Below are 23,049 nucleotides of genomic sequence, written 5' to 3' on the forward strand. Positions count from 1 at the left end.
CATCCAGCATCTTGGAGATTTGGGGAAACTCCTGTGCCATCTGAGGAGGAGCTTCGGTTTATAATTCTGAAGCAGTTAGTTATGCTTCTTGTTGATCATAAAAATTACTTTTTCACTACGGATGTGCTATAGGAATCAGCGGTACGCTCCAGTGTGTGTGTGTGTGTGTGTACAATTTTGCTATTATCGGTGAGTGTTGTGATTCAGTTCAAATGGTTCAAATGGCTCTGAGCACTATGGGACTTAACATCGATGGTCATCAGTCCCCTAGAACTTAGAACTACTTAAACCTAACTAACCTAAGGACAGCACACAACACCCAGCCGTCACGAGGCAGAGAAAATCCCTGACCCCGCCGGGAATCGAACCCGGGAACCCGGGCGTGGGAAGCGAGAACGCTACCGCACGACCACGAGATGCGGGCTGTGATTCAGTGTTCACATTCTCTCTACGAAGAGGCTTTATATCAGAGCATGAAGAAAGTAGTCAGTTGAAGATGGGCAATAATTACGATTAGGAACGTAAGTCAGATGGCAGTGAGGGAAATAAATTACATTTATTCCTGAACAAACATCGACTGTCGTTTTCTGTATGAGGTCCTCCCTGTTGAATTTAAAGTTTGCCGTGTTATTGGCAGAAATTGCTAGGAACCAGCTGGAGGTGGTGCAGTAACACCTAGGGATGCGTATTTTTCAAACTAGTGGTGAGATCATAATATTGGGTTTGGAAACACTCACAAGTTGTCTCACACATTAAAACTTGTGTATTTATCCTACTTAAGACAGTTTTTGGGTGTTGCAGAGGGTAGAATTAATCCAAGTCCACATATAAACGACAAGCACCTAATCTTCGGAACGAGGCGGTAGCTAAAGTGTTTAAAAACCCTTATAGTATGTTGATACATAGACAGGGAAGTATCTCGCCAGAAAATAGATCTACAGGATACATAAACCAAACAAATGTATTTTTAGCTCTGTTGATCTCCAACATAATCGTAATTTGTGCAAGAGAATGGCGCTGGTTTTAACTTCACTTGTAGGTGTAATGCCTGATTTCGTCTGGACTATCAGGAATCAGAACGTTCCTTCCCCTCCTCCCATGTGTTCAAATATGCAGGTTCAAAATCTCTTGCAATGAATAATGCAGAAAAACCGTCATAAATGGTCTTTGGCTGTCCGTCTGCATTAATTTAAATGATGAGAGGTATGAATTAATTACTTATGGAATAGATACAATAGGTCCAGATCTACTTAGTTTGATATCCGTCATTAGAACAGAAATAAAACAGAATTCTGCGGGATATTGACATATGAAAGAGATACCAAAACTTTAACGAACATGGGATAGAACCATTTGCGTTATTCGTTAAACGGTTGTGGGTGGGTCACGTGGAAACTGGAAAGACAAGACTGAAAGGTAGCATCTATGATTATCTCGGTCACATTTATATTCATTAGTGGCAAAGAAACGATTTCGTCTATCATATCTGGCAGGTATGTTAATCAGACATGCAAGAAATTAAGTGCATGCACTTAGGATGCTTGAGCAACGTTGAAGAAGCTTGTGGACCAAATTCATCAAGATGGCGTCCACTTGCAGATCGGACGACGGAACTAATGGAATCATTGCTGCAGATCTGAAAAGATCTCGCGTCTTCGTAAAAATGCTTTCAGGATTACGAATACCTGCTCGACGCTACATACTATCGAGCAAAATTGCGCTTAACAAACCGAAAGTCGGGTTCAGTGCCAGAGAGCAGCATCAAACCCGTCAGATTTTGATGTCGGAGGGTCCCAGAGCTCGCCCTTGTGAAACTCTGACCCCACAGCCTCACAGCATCTACATTCATGTAGATCTGCCGCGCAGGATTAGCCGAGCGGTCTCAGGCGCTGCAGCCATGGGCTGTGCGGCTGGTCCCGGCGGAGGTTCGAGTCCTCCCTCGGGTATGGGTGTGTGTGTGTTTGTGCTTAGGATAATTTAGGTTAAGTAGTGTGTAAGCTTAGGGACTGATGACCTTAGCAGTTAAGTCCCATAAGATTTCACACACATTCGAACATTCATGTAGATTTGATTTCGAAGATCAAATGACACTAAAGCTTTTCTTCTCTATCCTCCTAAGCACTCCACGAAATAAACAGGACCGCCTAAACTTAATTAGCCAATCAAAACGGGTAACTAGTGACCAGGCATTGAGATTATCAGAGATCGACTCTTCGAAATCTCTTCCTAACAAATTTTTAAAATGTTCCAGCGTAAGTTTCCACACAAGAAAAGAGAGACAGAGAGAGAGAGAGAGAGAGAGAGAGAGAGAGAGAGAGAGAGAGAGAGAGAGAGAGAGAGCTGTTTAATGTTCTGCATGACGTCACTCACTACGTGCCTTTTCTTAGAAACTACTACATTCCATAGTCCAGTTACTTAGACCAACAAGCGTGTCTCATCTTTTGGTGTGGCAGCTGCCTCAAAGGTATCAATGATGATACCTGCTCTTTGATTTGAGAAAATGGCTTCAAATGAACAAGAGCTTTTATTTATTTCATTACAAACTACTCAAAATATGACCGACCCAGTGTCTCTACAAAGGAAGGAGAAAGACATGGGTAACTGTTTATCTCAGTGCCGCTGTGTCATGCCGAGTCTATTTGTAATTAATTCTCAAATGTGTATGCCACAAATTCTTGCAGCACACACAACAGGAACGCATGTCCTAGGTTTGTATATGATGCCATAGTACTCCATAGCAAGCTATCTGTTGCAGAAGTGGTGTCTTTCCTTTGAAGCTGCCCTTTGTAAATGCAAACTAAACAAGGTACTCTCTGTGAAGACACACATAAGGACTTTGTGGTCAAAATGATGCAGATGCTAGCGGTTGCTGAATTACATATTTTGAGAAAAGAAACTTTGTGTCAGAAAAAGTATTTAGTATTTTATGAAACAAGCAACTTACAATTTGTAGCAAAACTTAGGCTCATGGGAACTGTTCAAGTAATGCATTAAAACTGCAGATGAAATGTTTTTCATATCCAAAAAAATCACTTTTTGTCTGTTGTATAATGAGATCTGCATCTAGTATCGCTACATGCAATTTCTCTTCATCGTTCTCTAACATTTTCTACGCCAATGACTTTAAACAGTCCCTGGAAAAAAATCTATAGGGAATAATATCCAGTGATCACGAAGGCTATGGGACAGGATCTCTTCTTCCAGTTCAACAATGAGGTACCTATTGTTAAGGTGTTTACAGATCGAAGAGAGAAGGGCTGTTATTATTTGTAACGTATAATTGTTGAGGCAACGCATATCGAATAAAGCTCAGGAAACCCGATTTTTCATAACTGACGTAATATTTTTAATTTTTGATATAGAAATTGCACCATTCACATGACTTAGCAATAAACAAGCGTTAATTCGTCTTGTAGTACTTTACCTTGTAAGATGCTTGTAGATCGTTGTTGGTAGTCTGAGACGAGTGTGTTGAATGTATTTTCAACTCTATAGTCATGGTTACTGAGGCAGCCGAAACATAATCAGCATTTGAAGCAAACGAAGAATACGAATTGTAGAAACTATGTCCGGTGTTGCAGTATAAAATCCAGGGACCAACTGAACTATGAGTTCAAAATTACTTGCTATCAAGGCATGCACACGTTGTTTATGATAAGGTGACGAAGTTATTTGATACGAACGCCTGCACACGTTTTTGTGATAAAGGTGCAAAGTTATTTGACTCCAATTTGTGCACACGTGAAAAGGGTGTAATTGCCGTCTCGCCACTACCTTTAACGCTGGATTCCTGTGTCAAGTACATAGCTCATTTCTGATAGTGTATTACTTATCGAGAAACGTCTACCAACTATGTAATTTTGAAGCTTTCGTGTAGTGTTACACTGCGGTCACCTTGGTGCTTAACAGCTGTCAGTTTCCGTAGATGTATTGGTTTCCTGTGTTTGCCCGTTCATAACAGAAAGGGTTCATCTATGTATAGTTCCTCCAAAGCTCTGGAGATTTTACATCCGGGCAAGGATAAAAAGAAAATGATTTGATGTAAATCACTGTTGATAGAACAAATATATAGCTACTTTTCGTCCTGCTGGAGATCAGATATTTTTGACAGATAATGATAATCCGTGGCAGGATAGTATTATACAGCTGTTTCGATAGGAAGATGGTCAACAAACTGCGAGAGAGATTGATCTATTTACGTACATAACAAGATACATAGTGACTACGATTCATTTCTATCATCACCCAGAGATTGGAGAAAGTGATGTTTGACTTGTTTATAACAGTGTGATGCTGAATGTCTCTGCATCAATTGCACAATAGCATGAACAACTCTGCCGTTCCAAAATAGTGGCTCCTGCCAGATGGCGTAAATTAATGGCTTTGTGGTATTGTGGTCTGCTTCATTTATTTATTTACTGTAGCTCAAACGTCAGATAATGAGTTTAACCAAATATATGAGGCTTGTGACAGCAAAATGATTAATATACAGTAAAAAATTTTCAAATGGTGATAGGGAACTTGCAACAACATAAAATGTTTGCTATTTGCAACATAGAGGGCCTTTTACCTTAAACAGATAATTATGAAAATCAAAGTTCTGCTCATGTACTGTGCGAGACTCGATAACTGCCATGACACTTATAGACTATGGTGCATATAAACTACTTAAACGTATGATAAAAACTTACACAGAAAATATATAAAGCAAATCAATGTGTAACACTGTACAGTGTAATTTATATATCCATGTATTCACTTAGTGAGTAGAACGAGTGACTCTGCAGACATTGTTTAAAGGAATTTGTGCCTTGAATAGCTTTTCTTTTCACAGGGAGTATTAAAACTTTCAGCTCTACGTGCGATGGAACATTCTGACACATTCTAGTACTTACATGGGTTACATGAGTCTGGTGGTACGGTCATTGACATCACACTTCCTCTGCAGATTTCTGTTGTTATCTATGAAGTACGTACTATTTGGATTACTGGAGGAAGTACATCCTGATTTCAGAGATAGTGTAATTGGATACCATCCATAATGAGAAGTATCAGACGATTCGCTGCGATATGCTTCTCTACTTTTTGTCCATTGTTCAGCTTGGTCGTTGGGTTAACAATGAAATGTGACACAACGAACAGTGATCTTACAGATGCACAGTGACTCCTTTGCGTCATCCACAGTAACAGGCAATTAGCGGTCCTGCACCAACATAATGGTTAGAACGAACCGTAGTTCTTCGTATCTATTAGCAACAAAAAGTCACGCGGGCCATTGGAATCTGTTCCAGCTGAGTACTGTAACGGCTGATAAGCCGGTGCATATCCGACAGAAGGGAACGCCTCCAGTTAAAGCTATAACCCCATAAAACTCACTATTAAAAACAGGAAAGTACAAGGTATTAACTCCCGTAAGTGAGGTACGGCTTGGGACAAAAGAATTAAAAAATGAGCGTGTACATCGAGCCGTGCAGAACCAATTCATACGTAAGTAACGAGACGAGCATTCATAAATGGACACTTTCTTACAATAATATTAGGATTTTGGGACTGCATATCACATTCGATGAGAAGAACCTCCTGTAACTAAACAGTACGCAGGAATGTCAATCATTTCTGTCTTTAATATTTCCTTCAAGAGACGCACATTAATTTCGAATCAAGCTGAAAATGCCTTGAATAAATTAATTCAGATTCTGATTACTACACAAGCGTAAATAAACATCGAGGAGTAATATTCTGGTGAGAAATCGAAGATAATATCCCCCGTAATGTATTACATCACAATGTATTCCTATTTTAACGTAAACTCTGCCCTCTAAACATCGAGAATTATTAATTGAAGTTTTGGTTTCTCTGTACCTGACTGTGTGAGAATGGTCACTGGAGCAACACAACAAATGCCATTACTAGATTATGGGTAGCAGCTCTGTGTTATACGGGCTGTTTCACTAAATGCGTTTGCCTCTGTAAGTTACGAAGTAATAGGCGACGGAAATATTTGTTGCGGTAGGTCACCATAAGAAACGTTATACTATCTGCATAGCTATGAGCATAAATGGTTCAAATGGCTCTAAGAACTATGGGACATAACATCTGAGGTCATCAGTCCCCTAGAACTACTTAAACCTAAATAACCTAAGGACATCACACACATACATGCCCGAGGCAGGATTCGAACCTGCGACCGTAGCAGCGGCGTTGTTCCGGACTGAAGCGCCTAGAACCGCTCGGCCACAGCGAGCTATGAACATAGTTTATTGTGATAGTATCCAAAGAGTTCCAGCAAAAATATACAATTTTTGAAATGGAACAATAGTTTTTTTCTATCATGCACTGGAATCAGTAACACCAGCTGTGTATACATCAATTTAAATTTCATTCCCATCACTTTTAGTTTGGAAGCTACAAACCTTCAAAGTTTCAGGGGAAGATACCACACGCCGTACATAATACATGACTGTATGGTGGGTGATGGATGTTCTGGTGGTGGGAAGTTGATTTAAATGAGATGTTCAAATGTGTGTCCATGTTCCTGAATGCACAATGCAATGCGCCTTCTAAAGGATCTGTGGACGATATGTAACGTAGCGGGTGTCACGGAGCAACATGCGTCCTCGATGCGCCGTTTTAGATCATCTGCGGGCGACCTTGTGGGCCATGAATGAGGATCATGGCGCCCCAACCACCATCCTGCAAACCTTTTGTTTAGTTCTTCCACAACAGCACACGCAGAATGGGCTGGGTGACAATCGTCCTAAATCCACATACGGACTCTAGTGTGTAGACACACATGTTCGAGGAGTCCACCCAAACTGTCGACTGTAGACGCGCGGTATGACTCACCTGTCAGTGTACCTGGGAAGTAGGGTGGACCGATGATTTCATCCCCAAGAATTCAACACCACACATTAATAGAACACCTAGGTGGTTGGTCGTCAGGTCGTACCCACCGAGGATTGTCTGCTGCCCAGTAGTGCACGTTAAGGCGATTCACTGCACCATAATTTGTGAACGTGGTCTCATCAGAGAATATAACACCTTGTAAAGACTCCAGCGTGAAATTAGCCATGGCCCATTCACAGAATGTAATTCTCCCACGGAAATCGTTCCCATGCTGCTCCTGGGTCAATGACAGACGGTATGGGTGAAACCTGTGGCCGTGTGCTATACGCCACACATATGTGAGACTCACACCAGCGACTGCAGCAACGGCTCGTAAACTGACACGAGGATCGTGGTGTACTGCATCTAAAACAAACACCCTCTTCTTCTCAATTCTTGCAGTGCTTTGTCTGTTACTGCAGCGCATTACGAAGCTGCCTGTTTCCCGAAGTAGTCGTTCGCCACGTCAGAACGTTATGGCTGCCGGAGCTCTTCGCACAGAATATCTCACGGAGTACGCCATGGCTGCTTCAGTGGCATCGTTACGGCACTCACCGAGCATCAGAAACATGTCATCGTACTTGTTCGTGTATGCCATTTTCATCCGATGTCAGTAAGTGTGGTCCATTGAGCCCCGTTTTTTTGTGTGGCTCGAACTGACGGGTATACGGCTGTGTGCGGCGACAGCCGGCAGTCTTACAGCGCTTCGAGGAAGCTTCTCCCTCCGTGACACCGGCGACGTTACAACTTAGCTGCACCACATTTGGAAGGCGCATTGGGTTATGCGCAGCGTGTGTGGTATCTGCCCCTGAAACTTTGATGGGTTGTAGCTCCAAACTAAAAGTGATAGGAATGTAATTTAAATTGATGTATAAACAGCTGGTGTTACTGATTACAGTGCATGATAGACACAACTGTTGTTCCATTTAAAAAAGTATCTTTTTGCTGGAACTCTTTGGATAATGTCACAATAAACTATGTTCATAGCTCCGCAGATAGTGTAACGTTTCTTATGGTGATCTAACGCAATAAATATTTCCGTCACCTATTACTTCGTAACTTACAGAGCCAAACACATTTAGTGAAACACCCTGTATATACGAAGAAGACAGTGGCGAAATATCCTTCGTCACACACCGATACTACGAGAAGTCAACGCTAGTGACTTCGTTCTTGATCTCAGAACTGCAGTGTTTTTTGTGACAACAATATGCGTTTGTATATCTCCCTCATGTTGTACTTCTTATCCGTCTTTCGCCGGGATTGGGGGGGGGGGGGGGGGGGTTCAAAAATGGTGCAAATGGCTCTGAGCACAATGGGACTCAACTGCTTAGGTCATTAGTCCCCTAGAACTTAGAACTAGTTAAACCTAACTAACCTACGGACATCACAAACATCCATGCCCGAGGCAGGATTCGAACCTGCGACCGTAGCGGTCTTGCGGTTCCAGACTGCAGCGCCTTTAACCGCACGGCCACTTCGGCCGGCAGGGGGGGGGAGCGCAATGTGAATAGTTGCAGTGAGTAGCTACAAGACTATTCACTGTGACACGAGCATTCAAATTTTGTAACCACTCTCACTTGCCTCCCCTGAATCTGTAATTATAACGTCAATCTGACAAAAAAGCTGTCTGGAAGTAACAGATCACTATGGAATACAAGCGTAACAGCGTCTCACAGGAATCCAATTGATAAAATTGGAGAGACCACTGGAACAATAGTGAGCCGTATCAGAGTTCACCCAAGTTGTACAATTCACTTTAATCTGATTAGAATTACGCTTCATGCCTTAGAACGCAATTTCACTAATCATAGCTCTCAACACCTCTCCAACCATCACAGGAGAACTACTGGCCGTTGCTAATGCACCATTGGCAAAGCGTTAATTGACTTGCAGTCTTCGAGTGGTGTGATACGTATTCGTAATCCTAAGACTGGTGCACCATTGTAGCGTTTTGGATGAGAGGAAGACGCTTGAGTTGGTACCTGCGAAGTACTCCGATAGGTAAATTTGGAAAATTTTGACGCAGATTGATGCCAGTTGGATCACCTCGGTAGTTGTTGAACGCCAAAAGTAAAAATTTTCCATTCTAACTGGTTTCTACTAAACAGTTGAAAGAATATAGCAGCGTATTTTAGTGAGTCACAACTGGTCTTAGAGTTTCATAGTCATTGAAACAGACACATGATATCTTTCGTCTCAGTCGTGACTGCCGATGCAACTACGAAGTGACTCCATGTGTTGCGCTATTTTTAGCCAGAAATTTTTTTTTTTTGACAAGGCTGATCCGTGTTGCCGACAAATCCAAGTTTCTCACATCCATGTGTCAACGTTGTTGAAGCAGCTCTAGTGTTTCCCGTGAAAGATTACGAAGGATGTGTACGTTGGTAGTCGGTTTATAACGAACTATTAGCATCCAACAGCGATTCGGATTCCCCGCCCACCCCGGGCATCGATATGGAGAAAAGGACAGAGACATTCAGTCTACACGCTTCGGTCGTAGTGTGCTGACATGCGAGGCACCGCGACAGCAGCGTGTCATGAGAGGCCAACCATGGATTATAAATATTTATGGAGCGAGCATTCGGATGCACGGAACGAGAATTTTTTCCGCAGCATCTGACTTTGGGACAGTGAATTTTAGCCCGTATAGCTCTTTAGAGGAGTGCGTTTACTTCCCTGCTATGGAGAGATCACCTTCAGTACTACCATGAAGCTTTGTGTAGACTTTTTACAAACGTCTTAAAAATTTGATAGCAGCAAACTAAAGTTGGCTTAAGGACGTGAAGAGTAATGGTACTGTTACTGTGGATGTTCGTCACAGTATCATAGCTCCGATTGCACTTTAGATTTTTGGTAACAGTGTAAATAGTGATAGCCAATAATATTTTTTTTACGTTTTTTGTTTCACTTATATACATTGTCGAATCTCTTTTCCAGTTAATTACGTTACAATGACAATGTACACGCCGTGTAAGTGCCACAAAAAATAGCGCTTTTGAAACTGTGAAATTGTGACAGTAAACAGAGTAAGCGATTTTCAACACCAGCTTTTCCATTGCCATTTTCAATTTTTCTTTATTTACCCTTCTGCTTTTTATAAAAAAGTAAAATATCTATAACATTTTTCCGCTATCTCATCAGAAAAGCAATACCATCCACTATGCACAAAAAATAAAAAATACAAGCTTACTGTTCGAATTTAGGAGTAGTAATAAAAGTGACAACCTATAACTCTTTTAACCTTTTTCTATTGCACTGTTTCATATTGTTTTAATCTGTTACAGTTAAATATGTTACAGTGACCCTGAACAGGAAACCGTCTCAGGCAGAACAAATGCTTAGTTACACACAAGGGTTTGATAATCTGTATAAATTAGAAGAAATTAAACGGAATACTATGTACAAAATTTATCTGCATGTGAACATAGCATCAGTATGTATACAGTGACCGGTAGTTTACTCAGACACACTTGCAAATATAACTAACACTTGTCTCGTAAGCACATGACCATGAAGTCGTAGAAATTGTTTCTACAATACTAGACTTCGTAATAGTGTGTCTCCATATTTCTTAAGATACAAAGTGCATCATACCAATATGACATTACAGTCCTACATTTGTTGTACGTGAGTACGAAAATAACTGGTCCTCCTTTCACGTACTTCTCTGTACATTCGTACTAACGACAATACTGCGCCACAGCAGTCACTAAAGCTCAAACGGGCAGATGCGTATATAAAACAAAGAAAATACTTCTAATATTCTCTTTTACCGCAAATTTTAGACAAGCAGCTCCGTCCAGCAATCAAGTGACTAGCTCGGTTTGGAGTTCGTAACATGCATAACATGAACAGTCGGTTATGATCAACCCATAAATATATACACTATGGGTGGTCAACTGACGCGAGGCTACATGTACATACCGCGGCCCGACGCTTGGCAGTCACTCTCTCTCTAGTCTTTCGAGCCTTTAGCTATGTGACATCAAACAGTGGAGTTTTGATGTTGCCTATACCAAGCTTGGGATTTGGATTGCTCTCCGAACTGTTACACATGCTTGAGACGGCTTGTATTGGTTAGCTATTAACCAGTGAACTCCTCCCTCATCGACCTCCGGAACTGACTGTTGCTCCAACAGTCTCTGCGTTACTAACAGTATGAGTGTTCATAAACTGTGTTCTACCTACGCAGAGTAGGATAGAACAGAAATTGTAATCTATGAGACCCTGCTGCAACCGACAACGATAGTGACGTCAGTGTCGCAGATATGATTTGCTTGCTAGCTCCGTGGGCAGCAGAGAGAAGCTGGATTCTAGCTCTTCGCTGGACGTGTGTATGATTTCGGTTTTGTGGCTGGTTAAATTCAGAAACGTGTTCTGTAATTGAGAAAGTGTCCCGATGATCTCTCCTTGGCAAAATATTCCGGAATAGTCCCCCATTCGGATCTCTGGAAGGGGACTGCCAGGAGGAAGATGACCATGAGAAAAAGATTCAATAACCGACGGAAGGATAACATTCTATGAGTTGTGGCATTTAATGTCAGAAACTTGAACGTGGTAGGGACGTTAGAAAATGTGCAGAGGGTAATGTAAGGTTTCAATCTACACTCCTGGAAATTGAAATAAGAACACCGTGAATTCATTGTCCCAGGAAGGGAAACTTTATTGACACATTCCTGGGGTCTGATACATCACATGATCACACTGACAGAACCACAGGCACATAGACACAGGCAACAGAGCATGCACAATGTCGGCACTAGTACAGTGTATATCCACCTTTCGCAGCAATGCAGGCTGCTTTTCTCCCATGGAGACGATCGTAGAGATGCTGGATGTAGTCCTGTGGAACGGCTTGCCATGCCATTTCCACCTGGCGCCTCAGTTGGACCAGCGTTCGTGCTGGACGTGCAGACCGCGTGAGACGACGCTTCATCCAGTCCCAAACATGCTCAATGGGGGACAGATCCGGAGATCTTGCTGGCCAGGGTAGTTGACTTACACCTTCTAGAGCACGTTGGGTGGCACGGGATACATGCGGACGTGCATTGTCCTGTTGGAACAGCAAGTTCCCTTGCCGATCTAGGAATGGTAGAACGATGGGTTCGATGACGGTTTGGATGTACCGTGCACTATTCAGTGTCCCCTCGACGATCACCAGTGGTGTACGGCCAGTGTAGGAGATCGCTCCCCACACCATGATGCCGGGTGTGGCCCTGTGTGCCTCGGTCGTATGCAGTCCTGATTGTGGCGCTCACCTGCACGGCGCCAAACACGCATACGACCATCATTGGCACCCAGGCAGAAGCGACTCTCATCGCTGAAGACGACACGTCTCCATTCGTCCCTCCATTCACGCCTGTCGCGACACCACTGGAGGCGGGCTGCACGATGTTGGGGCGTGAGCGGAAGACGGCCTAACGGTGTGCGGGACCGTAGCCCAGCTTTATGGAGACGGTTGCGAATGGTCCTCGCCGATACCCCAGGAGCAACAGTGTCCCTAATTTGCTGGGAAGTGGCGGTGCGGTCCCCTACGGCATTGCGTAGGATCCTACGGTCTTGGCGTGCATCCGTGCGTCGCTGCGGTCCGGTCCCAGGTCGACGGGCACGTGCACCTTCCGCCGACCACTGGCGACAACATCGATGTACTGTGGAGACCTCACGCCCCACGTGTTGAGCAATTCGGCGGTACGTCCACGCGGCCTCCTGCATGCCCACTACACGCCCTCGCTCAAAGTCCGTCAACTGCACATACGGTTCACGTCCACGCTGTCGCGGCATGCTACCAGTGTTAAAGACTGCGATGGAGCTTCGTATGCCACGGCAAACTGACTGACACTGACGGCGGCACAAATGCTGCGCAGCTAGCGCCATTCGACGGCCAACACCGCGTTTTCTGGTGTGTCCGCTGTGCCGTGCGTGTGATTATTGCTTGTACAGCCCTCTCGCAGTGCCCGGAGCAAGTATGGTGGGTCTGACACACCGGTGTCAATGTGTTCTTTTTTCCATTTCCAGGAGTGTATATATAGTAGGGGTCAGCGAGGTGAAGTTGAAAGAACACTTTGATTTTGGTCAGATGAGTACCGGGTAATACCAACAACAGCAGAAAATGGCATAACTGGAGTAGAATGCGTCCATGAATAGGAAGGTAGGGCAGAGTGTGCTAGTGTGAACAGTTTAGTTGTAGGGTTATTTTTCTCAGAATCAGCAGCAAACCAATGGCAACAACGATGGTTCAGGTATACATGGCAGCGTCGCATACTAAAGATGAAGAGAAAGAGAAAGTATATGAGGATATTGAAAGGGTAATACGATACATAAAGGGAGATGGAAGTCAAATAGTGATGGGGGACTGGAATGCAGTTGTAGAGGAAGGAGCAGAAGAAAAGGTTAGTGGAGAATATGGGATTGGAACAAGGAATGAGAGAGGAGAAAGACTAATTGAGTTCTGTAATAAATTTCAACTAGTAACAGCGAATACTCTGTTGAAGAATAACAAGAGTAGAAGGTGACTTGGATAAGGTTCCGGTGATAAAGGAAGACTTTAGTTAGATTACATCATGGTCAGACAGAGATACCTAAATCAGATACTGGATTGTAAGGCGTACCCAGGAGCAGATATAGACTCAGATCATAATATATTAGCGATGAAGAGTAGGCTGAATTTTAAGAGATTAGTCAGGAAGAATCAACATGCAAAGAAGTGGGATACGGAAGTACTACGGAATGATGAGATACGCTTGGAGCTCTCTAAGGCTATAGGCAATAATGAATAGTTCAGTAGGCAGGACAGTTGAAGAGGAATGGACATCTCTAAAAGGGGCAATCATAAAAGTTGGAAAGATAAACTTAGGTACAAAGACGATAACTGCTAAGAAACCATGGGTAACAGAAGAAATACTCCAGTTGATCGATAAAGGAAAGAAGTTCAAAAACGTTCAGGTATATTCAGAAATACAGAAATGCAAGTCGCTGAGAAATGAAATAAATAAGAAGTGCAGGGAAGCTAAGACGAAACGGCTGCATGAAAAGTATGAAGAAATCGAAAAATAAATGATAGTCCGAATGACAGAATCAGCATATAGAATAGTCAAAACAACCTTGGTTAAATTAAAAGTAATGGGTGCAAACGGCTCTGAGCACTATGGGACTTAACTTCTGAGGTCACCAGTTTCCTAGATCTTAAAACTACTTAAACCTAACTAATCTAAGGACATCACATACATCCATGCCCGAGGCAGGATTCGAACCTGCGACCGTAGCGGTCGCGCGGTTCCAAATTGAAGCGCCTAGAACCACTCGGCCACTCCGATCGGCTCAAAGTAAATGTGGTAACATTCGGGATTTCCACTGTTAAATGCAAAGGAGAGGGCTGATAGGTGGAATGAGTACATTGGAAACCTCTATGAGGTGAAGGATTTGTCTGATGTGATAGAAGAAGAAAAAGGAGTAGATTTAGAGAAGATAGGGGTCCAGTATTAGAATCAGAATTTAAGAGAGCTTTGGAGGACTTAAGAACAAAGAAGGCAGAAGGAATAGATAACATTCCAGCAGAATTTCTAAAGTCATTGAGGGAAGTGGCTACAAAACGAGATGTTTAGAATGTATAAATCTGGCGAGGTACCGGCTGAATTCCGGAAAAATATCATCCACACAACTCCGAAGACGGCGAGAGCAGACAGATGCCAAAATTATGGCACAGCCAGCTTAACAGCTGATGCAACCAAGTTACTGACAAGAATAATATACAGACGAATGGAGAAGAAAATTGAGGATTTGTTAGATGACGATCAGTTGTATTTTCGAATAGGCAAAGGCACCAGAGGGGCAATATAAAATGGTGCAAGATGTTCGAAATTCTGAAAAAAGTAGGGGTAATCTGTGGAGGCGGGGGGGGGGGGGGGGGGGGGTAATATACAATACGTACCAGAGACGAGAGGGAATAATAAGAGTGGACGACCAACATCGAAGTGCTCGGATTAAAAAGGGGATAAGTCACGGATGTAGACATTCACCACTACTGTTCAATCTGTACACCGAAAAAGCAATTATGGAAATAAGAGAAAGGTTCAGGAGTGGAATTAAACTCCAAGGTAAAAGGGCATCAATGATAAGATTCGCTGATGGCATTGCTATCCTGAGTGAAAGTGAAGAAGAACCACATGATGGAATGGAATGAACATCCTAATGAGTACAGAATATCGGCTGAGAGTAAATCGAAGAAAGGCGAAAGTAATGAGAAGCAGCAGAAATGAGACCAGCGAGAAGCTTAACATGATGATTGACGGTCATGAGTAGATGAAGTTAAGGAATTTTGCTACCTAAGCAGCAAGATAACCAATGACGGAAGGAACAAGGAGGACTTAAAAATCTAGCACTGAAAAAAAGGGCTTTCCTGGCCAAGAGAAGTCTACTAGTATCAAACTAAGCCTTAATTTGAGGAAGAAATTTATGAAAATGTACGTTTGGAGCACAGCATTGTATAGTAGCGATACATGGACTGTGGGAACACTGGAACAGGGGACAATCGAGGCATTTGAGATGTGGTACTACATAAGATTATTGAAAACCAGGCGGACTATTTGAGTAAGGAATGAGGAGGTTCTGCACAGAATCGGAGAGGAAAGGAATATGTGGAAACCATTGACAAGGAGAAGGAACAGGATGGTAGGACATCTGTTAAGATATCAGGAATGACTTCCATGGTAATAGAAGGAACTGTAGAGGGCAAAAACTATAGAGGAAGATAGAGATTGTAATACATCCAGCAAATAATTGAGGACGTAGGTCGCAAGTGCTACAGTGATATGAAGAGGTTGGTACAGGAGAGGGAAAAAATATTCAGACCGTTACATCAGAGTAGCACTTCATATCATTGTAGCACTTACAGTCAACGTCCTCAATTATTCTCCGTACATTCATTTTCCGATGAATTTTTGGACGACACCTATTCTTGTGTCTTATATGTAGTAAGGAGAAAACCGTCTGTTGTATTTACTTGTTTTATTCATACATTTATTCGTTTTATTCATAGGTTTACTGGTTTTGTTCATACCCAACTAGTTCTGGTGTTACAATACACCATCTTCGGGCCCCTCTGTACTTCCCGTTATGGAACACTGATTTTTGAAACTTCTATAAAAAGCATAATAACGACTTCCCGCTATCAACCTGAAAAAGAGGGTGATAGAGGGTCTGAAGATGTTGCACTGCATAAGAATAAATCCGGTAAATACAGCTGATGTTACTTTGAATTATTTTCTGTACATATTAGTATGTAATTTATTATACATTTCACCTCTGTCAGTGTTAATTAATGTAAAAATTTCAAGTTGCACCATGCCTGGGTAAATCATTCCAAAAGTCGGAGGATAGCATATGTCATATGTAATGAAGCACTGCGATGATCAAACCAAATTTTGGGTTGATGAGAAAATTTACTATTTACCTAAATGTATCCAATCTGTCTTCTCCTTACAGTTTTTGCCCATTAGTACTATGGAAGCTATACCTTGATAACTTAAAATGTGTCACTCCTCCTGTCCCTTAATCTTATCAGTGTTTTTTACATATTCGTTTTCTCGTCGATTACTGGGAGAGACTCTTTTTTATGTATGCATTTAAAATTCAGGGTAGTTCTGTCCCATCACACCATTAAACGATTCTATTCTCTTATGTTTCACTTTTCCCATACTCCATGATTAACACCTATCCACTGTCATGATCCTAGCCTAATTTCTCAGAAATTTCGTCCTCAAATTAAGGCATATGTTTGATACTAATAGATTTTCTTTGTCGAAGAATGTCCTCTTTACCTGTTCAACTCTGCCTCTTACACCCACCTTGCTTTGTCCACCATACGTTACTTTGTAACGTAGGTTGATTCTTTCATCTACTACGTGGTCCACTAATTTTCGGGTTGAGGATATCGCTGATTTCCTATCTTTTAATCCACATTACTGTTATACTGCTTTCGGTGAAGTCTCTACAAATATCTCGTGTTCATTAGATAGTTAATTCCATTCAAGTAGTCCTGTGACCTTTTTTCATTTTCACTTTGCACTTCCAACTCAGTATATTATATTTGTGCGTACTGTACCAATAGATATTCTTCTATTCATAACAATATTGAACAAAAATTTTCTTCCACAATTATCGCTTAAGATGTTAGTAAGATTTATACTACATCACTGGAACATACTTTGTTAACTGTAATATAGTTATAGTTACGAACGTGCGAGTATTTCTGGAAATAATATCTGTAGTCCGTTGTAATTGGTGGTGGTGGTGGTGGTAGTAGTAGTAGTAGTAGTAGTAGTAGTAGTAGTAGTAGCAGTATTCGTAAGTAGCGATGATAGGAGTTCAGTCCTATGGCAAGCAGCATTAAAAGAAATATATCATGGTGCCGATGTACTACATACTTGTTAGGAGAGACAATCCAGTTCCCTGGAAATTTGCGGTAGTACAGTTGTCGAATAGGGTATGGAATTACCGAAGAGGTACTTCTGCTTGTTGTACTGGGTCAGCTACTCTGTAAACACGACTTAAGCAGATTGCTGGATTCCTCATCTCACTGTGTATACTGCCAGTAGTCCAGCCTCGAGTAATTACGACCACCACGTCAAAGCTTTACACAACAGGTTTTATCATAGCCCTAAATCATTCCATTTGTCTGTCATTCTTCATCATTTTCTTCGGATTGCTATTTCACGACCGCATGCTTATGGCTTCCGTAAATTCTAGGAGAGTATTAGTGGATGGAGGAGTATTAGCGGATACAATGTCTGACCAGGGCAACGAAGTTTGCTCGATACGGGATTATCGCAATAGGCCAAGATCGTCGTCGGGTTATTAGCCAAGACAAAAACGTGAACGTGTCAGGAAGTTGAACATTGTACCCCTTTTCTCAACAGCGGCATGGTTTCCAACATTATGGTCTTGGTTGACAAATTGTTTGCCGGTATGACAGTCTAACGCTAATAAGGACAAAAGTAGTTTTCTAAAAGTGCTTTACAGTCTGGAGCTCACATTGGCGCAAAAGCAGAGGAAGTCTCTGTAAAGTTATATTTCGTTGCCACTGTGGACCCTTTGCCTACGATGCAGACCAAAACATGTTACAAGACATCCTGCAGGACGCCATTACCGTGGCTTCCTTGTGCGTGTCAGATGTGTAAAAAATGGCTCTGAGCACTACGGGACTTAACATCTGAGGTCATCAGTCCCCTAGAACTTAGAACTACTTAAACCCTACTAACCTAAGGACATCACACACATCCATGCCCGAGGCAGGATTCGAACCTGCGACCGTTGCGGTCGCGCGGTTCCAAACTGACGCACGTAGAACCGCTCGGCTACACCGGCCGGCTTAGATGTGTAGTTGTAGGTGATTATAATGAATGCGTGTGCTGAATAGAGTCTCATGTTTTTACAGTTGGTAAAAATAGTGCTCACAATTAGTATCAAGTACATCCTATTCTATCTCACTATATACTGTCAACGCTGTCGCATAATCTCACTACGTGAGACTTCGTTGAGACTGGTAATATTTGCCATATGATCAGGAACCAACTGTCAGATTATGGTAACAAAGTAGAAAGCCCCATTTGGCAATAAAAATTATTGATCGACCAACTCAGGGTATTATGTCAGTATTCAAACCACATTCGGTTATGAAATCGCCCCTTGCAGATGTCTAGAATTTCGCCTACGTGATGGTTTCAAAAATCGCACCCTCTTTCATCTTGAATGTGGATTAGGAACCGCATGCTGGCTTCCAAGTGCGACATTTTTCTTCACGTTGTATAAAACATGTAGTATCATCAACGTGGTAAACTTATATACAAAACTGACTAATAACAGGCTGTCAGCAAATAAATAATTCACTTCAGATGAAATTCATGCTGTAACTGGAATCTATTCTATTTTATACAAAATCAGTTGGGATTAGCACTTTATAATATGTGCAATGGCAAGGAAAGCGTTTCTGAAGAAGAGAAATTTGTTAACATCCAGTATTGATTTAAGTGTCAGGAAGTCATTTCTGAAAGTATTCGTATGGAGTGTAGCCATGTATGGAAGTGAAACATGGACGATAAATAGTTTAGACAAGAAGAGAATAGAAGCTTTCGAAATGTGGTGCTACAGAAGAATGTTGAAGATTAGATGGGTAGATCATGTAACTAATGAGGAAGTATTGAATAGGATTGGGGAGAAGAGAAGTTTGTGGCACAACTTGAACAGAAGAAGGGATCGGTTGGTAGGGCATGTTCTGAGGCATCAAGGGATCACCAATTTAGTATTGGAGGGCAGCGTGGAGGGTAAAAATCGTAGAGGGAGACCACGAGATGAATACACTAAGCAGAGTCAGAAGGATGTAGGTTGCAGTAGGTACTGGGAGATGAAAAAGATTGCACAGGATAGAGTAGCATGGAGAGCTGCATCAAACCAGTCTCAGGACTGAAGACCACAACAACAACAACAATATGTGCTATCTAAGGAAGAATATTTGCATTTAATTTCTAATAGATGACGCTATCAGAACTATCGTTTCTCAGTTGGGCATGAATACGGGAGCTAAGACAATCTGATTGAGATATGATTACCCAAATTCCCATTAAAAGGCATCTTCAAATCACAAATCATTGAAAAAACGACCAGTTTCTAAAAAGAACTATTTCACTGCGCCAAATGTTGCCATCTTTTAAGTCAAACATTGGCAGGAAATGTAAATAAAGCTGTATCCACCTATTTCATTTTAGAGTTCAGAAGTACACCGTTGTGTATTGGATCATCTTTCGGAGGTGCGTCCGAGACAGCATTACTGCATCTTACCATACTTCGGTTTCAGTCGTACAGCCAACATCAGGGCCAGTCGGTGACTGAATTAAAACTACTTGACAGAGTGACATTGTGTGTAGTACTCGTAAAATGCGCAAGCGTCAGTGGTAAGACAGTAACCAGAATATTGACAGTCATAAATGAAACTTATAAAACTCTTTATTTTATGTATTAATTCGTTCATCCGGCGATTATCGTATAATGACTCAGGATTTGTCTGAAAATACATGTAAAATTCTTAGCTCAAAATATTTGCATACAGACATTATACACTCCTGGAAATGGAAAAAAGAACACATTGACACCGTTGTGTCAGACCCACCATACTTGCTCCGGACACTGCGAGAGGGCTGTACAAGCAATGATCACACGCACGGCACAGCGGACACACCAGGAACCGCGGTGTTGGCCGTCGAATGGCGCTAGCTGCGCAGCATTTGTGCACCGCCGCCGTCAGTGTCAGCCAGTTTGCCGTGGCATACGGAGCTCCATCGCAGTCTTTAACACTGGTAGCATGCCGCGACAGCGTGGACGTGAACCGTATGTGCAGTTGACGGACTTTGAGCGAGGGCGTATAGTGGGCATGCGGGCGGCCGGGTGGACGTACCGCCGAATTGCTCAACACGTGGGGCGTGAGGTCTCCACAGTACATCGATGTTGTCGCCAGTGGTCGGCGGAAGGTGCACGTGCCCGTCGACCTGGGACCGGACCGCAGCGACGCACGGATGCACGCCAAGACCGTAGGATCCTACGCAGTGCCGTAGGGGACCGCACCGCCACTTCCCAGCAAATTAGGGACACTGTTGCTCCTGGGGTATCGGCGAGGACCATTCGCAACCGTCTCCATGAAGCTGGGCTACGGTTCCGCACACCGTTAGGCCGTCTTCCGCTCACGCCCCAACATCGTGCAGCCCGCCTCCAGTGGTGTCGCGACAGGCGTGATTGGAGGGACGAATGGAGACGTGTCGTCTTCAGCGATGAGAGTCGCTTCTGCCTTGGTGCCAATGATGGTCGTATGCGTGTTTGGCGCCGTGCAGGTGAGCGCCACAATCAGGACTGCATACGACCGAGGCACACAGGGCCAACACCCGGCATCATGGTGTGGGGAGCGATCTCCTACACTGGCCGTACACCACTGGTGATCGTCGAGGGGACACTGAATAGTGCACGGTACATCCAAACCGTCATCTAACCCATCGTTCTACCATTCCTAGACTGACAAGGGAACTTGCTGTTCCAACAGGACAATGCACGTCCGCATGTATCCCGTGCCACCCAACGTGCTCTAGAAGGTGTAAGTCAACTACCCTGGCCAGCAAGATCTCCCGATCTGTCCCCCATTGAGCATGTTTGGGACTGGATGAAGCGTCGTCTCACGCGGTCTGCACGTCCAGCACGAACGCTGGTCCAACTGAGGCGCCAGGTGGAAATGGCATGGCAAGCCGTTCCACAGGACTACATCCAGCATCTCTACGATCGTGTCCATGGGAGAATAGCTGCCTGCATTGCTGCGAAAAGTGGATATACACTTTACTAGTGCCGACATTGTGCATGCTCTGTTGCCTGTGTCTATGTGCCTGTGGTTCTGTCAGTGTGATCATGTGATGTATCTGACCCCAGGAATGTGTCAATAAAGTTTCCCCTTCCTGGGACAATGAATTCACGGTGTTCTTATTTCAATTTCCAGGAGTGTATGTAAGTACGTCTTATGAGGATCGCATAGGTGGTGGCCGTGGGATTTAATGAGGGAACCATCTCAGCACTTGCATGAAATGAGTTAGAAAAACCACGGAAAACATAAATCGGGATGACCAGGCAGAGCAAGCTTCCTCCTCCAGAAAATGAGACCAGCGTCTTAACAACCGCACATCCCCATTTGGTTCCTATCTGATGTGTGTTCTTTCATGTAAACGTAGTTTTATTCTTCATCACCGCACGCATCAAGGACACCCGTTGGTGACTTCGGAACCATGATCTTGCTGTTATACACCTTGTACTGAATGCAGTCCGTTCGGAGAACTGAATCCAGGCCAGTAAAAGTGCCACTATTGACGATACTGTTTCTCAGTGTAATTGTAAAAGTAAATAGCAAACGCTGGGTCACAAAACTGGAGGTGTTTACAAACTATGTGGTTAAATTGGATGGTACGAATTTGAATGTCCTCCAGTGATCATTTAGATCAGAAATTTCTCTGATTGTTTCTATGAGTAATTGAGCTGGAAACCCTCGCCCACATTGATCATATTTCCTGTAGGTTGTATTTCCACAGCTCCCTTGATCACTTAAACACAACACAATGAGTTTGAGCCATAATCCTGACATTACGATAATACTTAGAATGACCATTGGAAATAAAACGTCCGGCCACTGAAAGTTTGTTGGGCTGTAGGAGTCGGGTGTGTCATTGCTGTTCTATGCACCATCATTGTATATAGCATGTAGTTTGTATCGTGTAACCTTTAACACTATAAGGAATTTCAGAAACGCTCTCATTACGTAATAGCCGGTCAACGTTTACAGACCCTAGAAGTAGCGCCGCCTAGGCCGGTGGAGGGAAGGTCACATTCACTTTACGATTTTTAATTACTCCAACAGTTTTTGAAGAAACATTTCCCACTTACGGAAGAAAGTCTGTTGGCCTTACGTCTATTTTCGCTTACACTTCCCTTGGTACTTCTGGCGTTTCCACATACACAGCTGTCTTAATCAGATGTTTCGTATATGCAGTTTAACTGAATCCCTCTTCCAGTTGCACCATTTCCTCCTTCCGTCTGACAGCGTTAGACACTCCATGGACCCTATAAATGTTTACCATACAGGTACCAACAGTAGTAAAAGTGCATTTTTTATTGGATTCAGGTACAGAAGCAATATGAACTTTATGTTCGTAGCGATGCCCTGGTTGCTAATCTGGAAAGATTAGACTAGTGTGAAAGAATACATGCCAACGTAATACAAAGTGGTTGCTAATTTAATTTCTAGGTAGCCACCCTCGCTGTTAACGTTTTCCTATGAAATTGTATGGATCACTTGATGCTAGCGAAGCTACAACATTGATATGGCGTGGAATTCCATTTGGGAGGACTGGAGTTGAAATCCCTCCACTCTAAGCCAGATGTAGGTCTTGCGTGTGTATGATATTCTGTATAGTGAATGAGACACAATATCTGTAACTAGACGAACAGAAAGACCATTTCTAACATTAGCATTTAAAAATACTGAAATATTCATTTTGTCCGATTTTTTGATTGCAGTCTAACCTAAAAAAGACGCAACAGAGGCAAATTTAGTTAGGTGAGAGCCCATTTGTTCCGTTTGCGAAG

The sequence above is a fragment of the Schistocerca serialis genome, chromosome 5, assembly GCF_023864345.2.
Source record: "Schistocerca serialis cubense isolate TAMUIC-IGC-003099 chromosome 5, iqSchSeri2.2, whole genome shotgun sequence".
Taxonomy (NCBI): Eukaryota; Metazoa; Arthropoda; class Insecta; order Orthoptera; family Acrididae; genus Schistocerca; species Schistocerca serialis.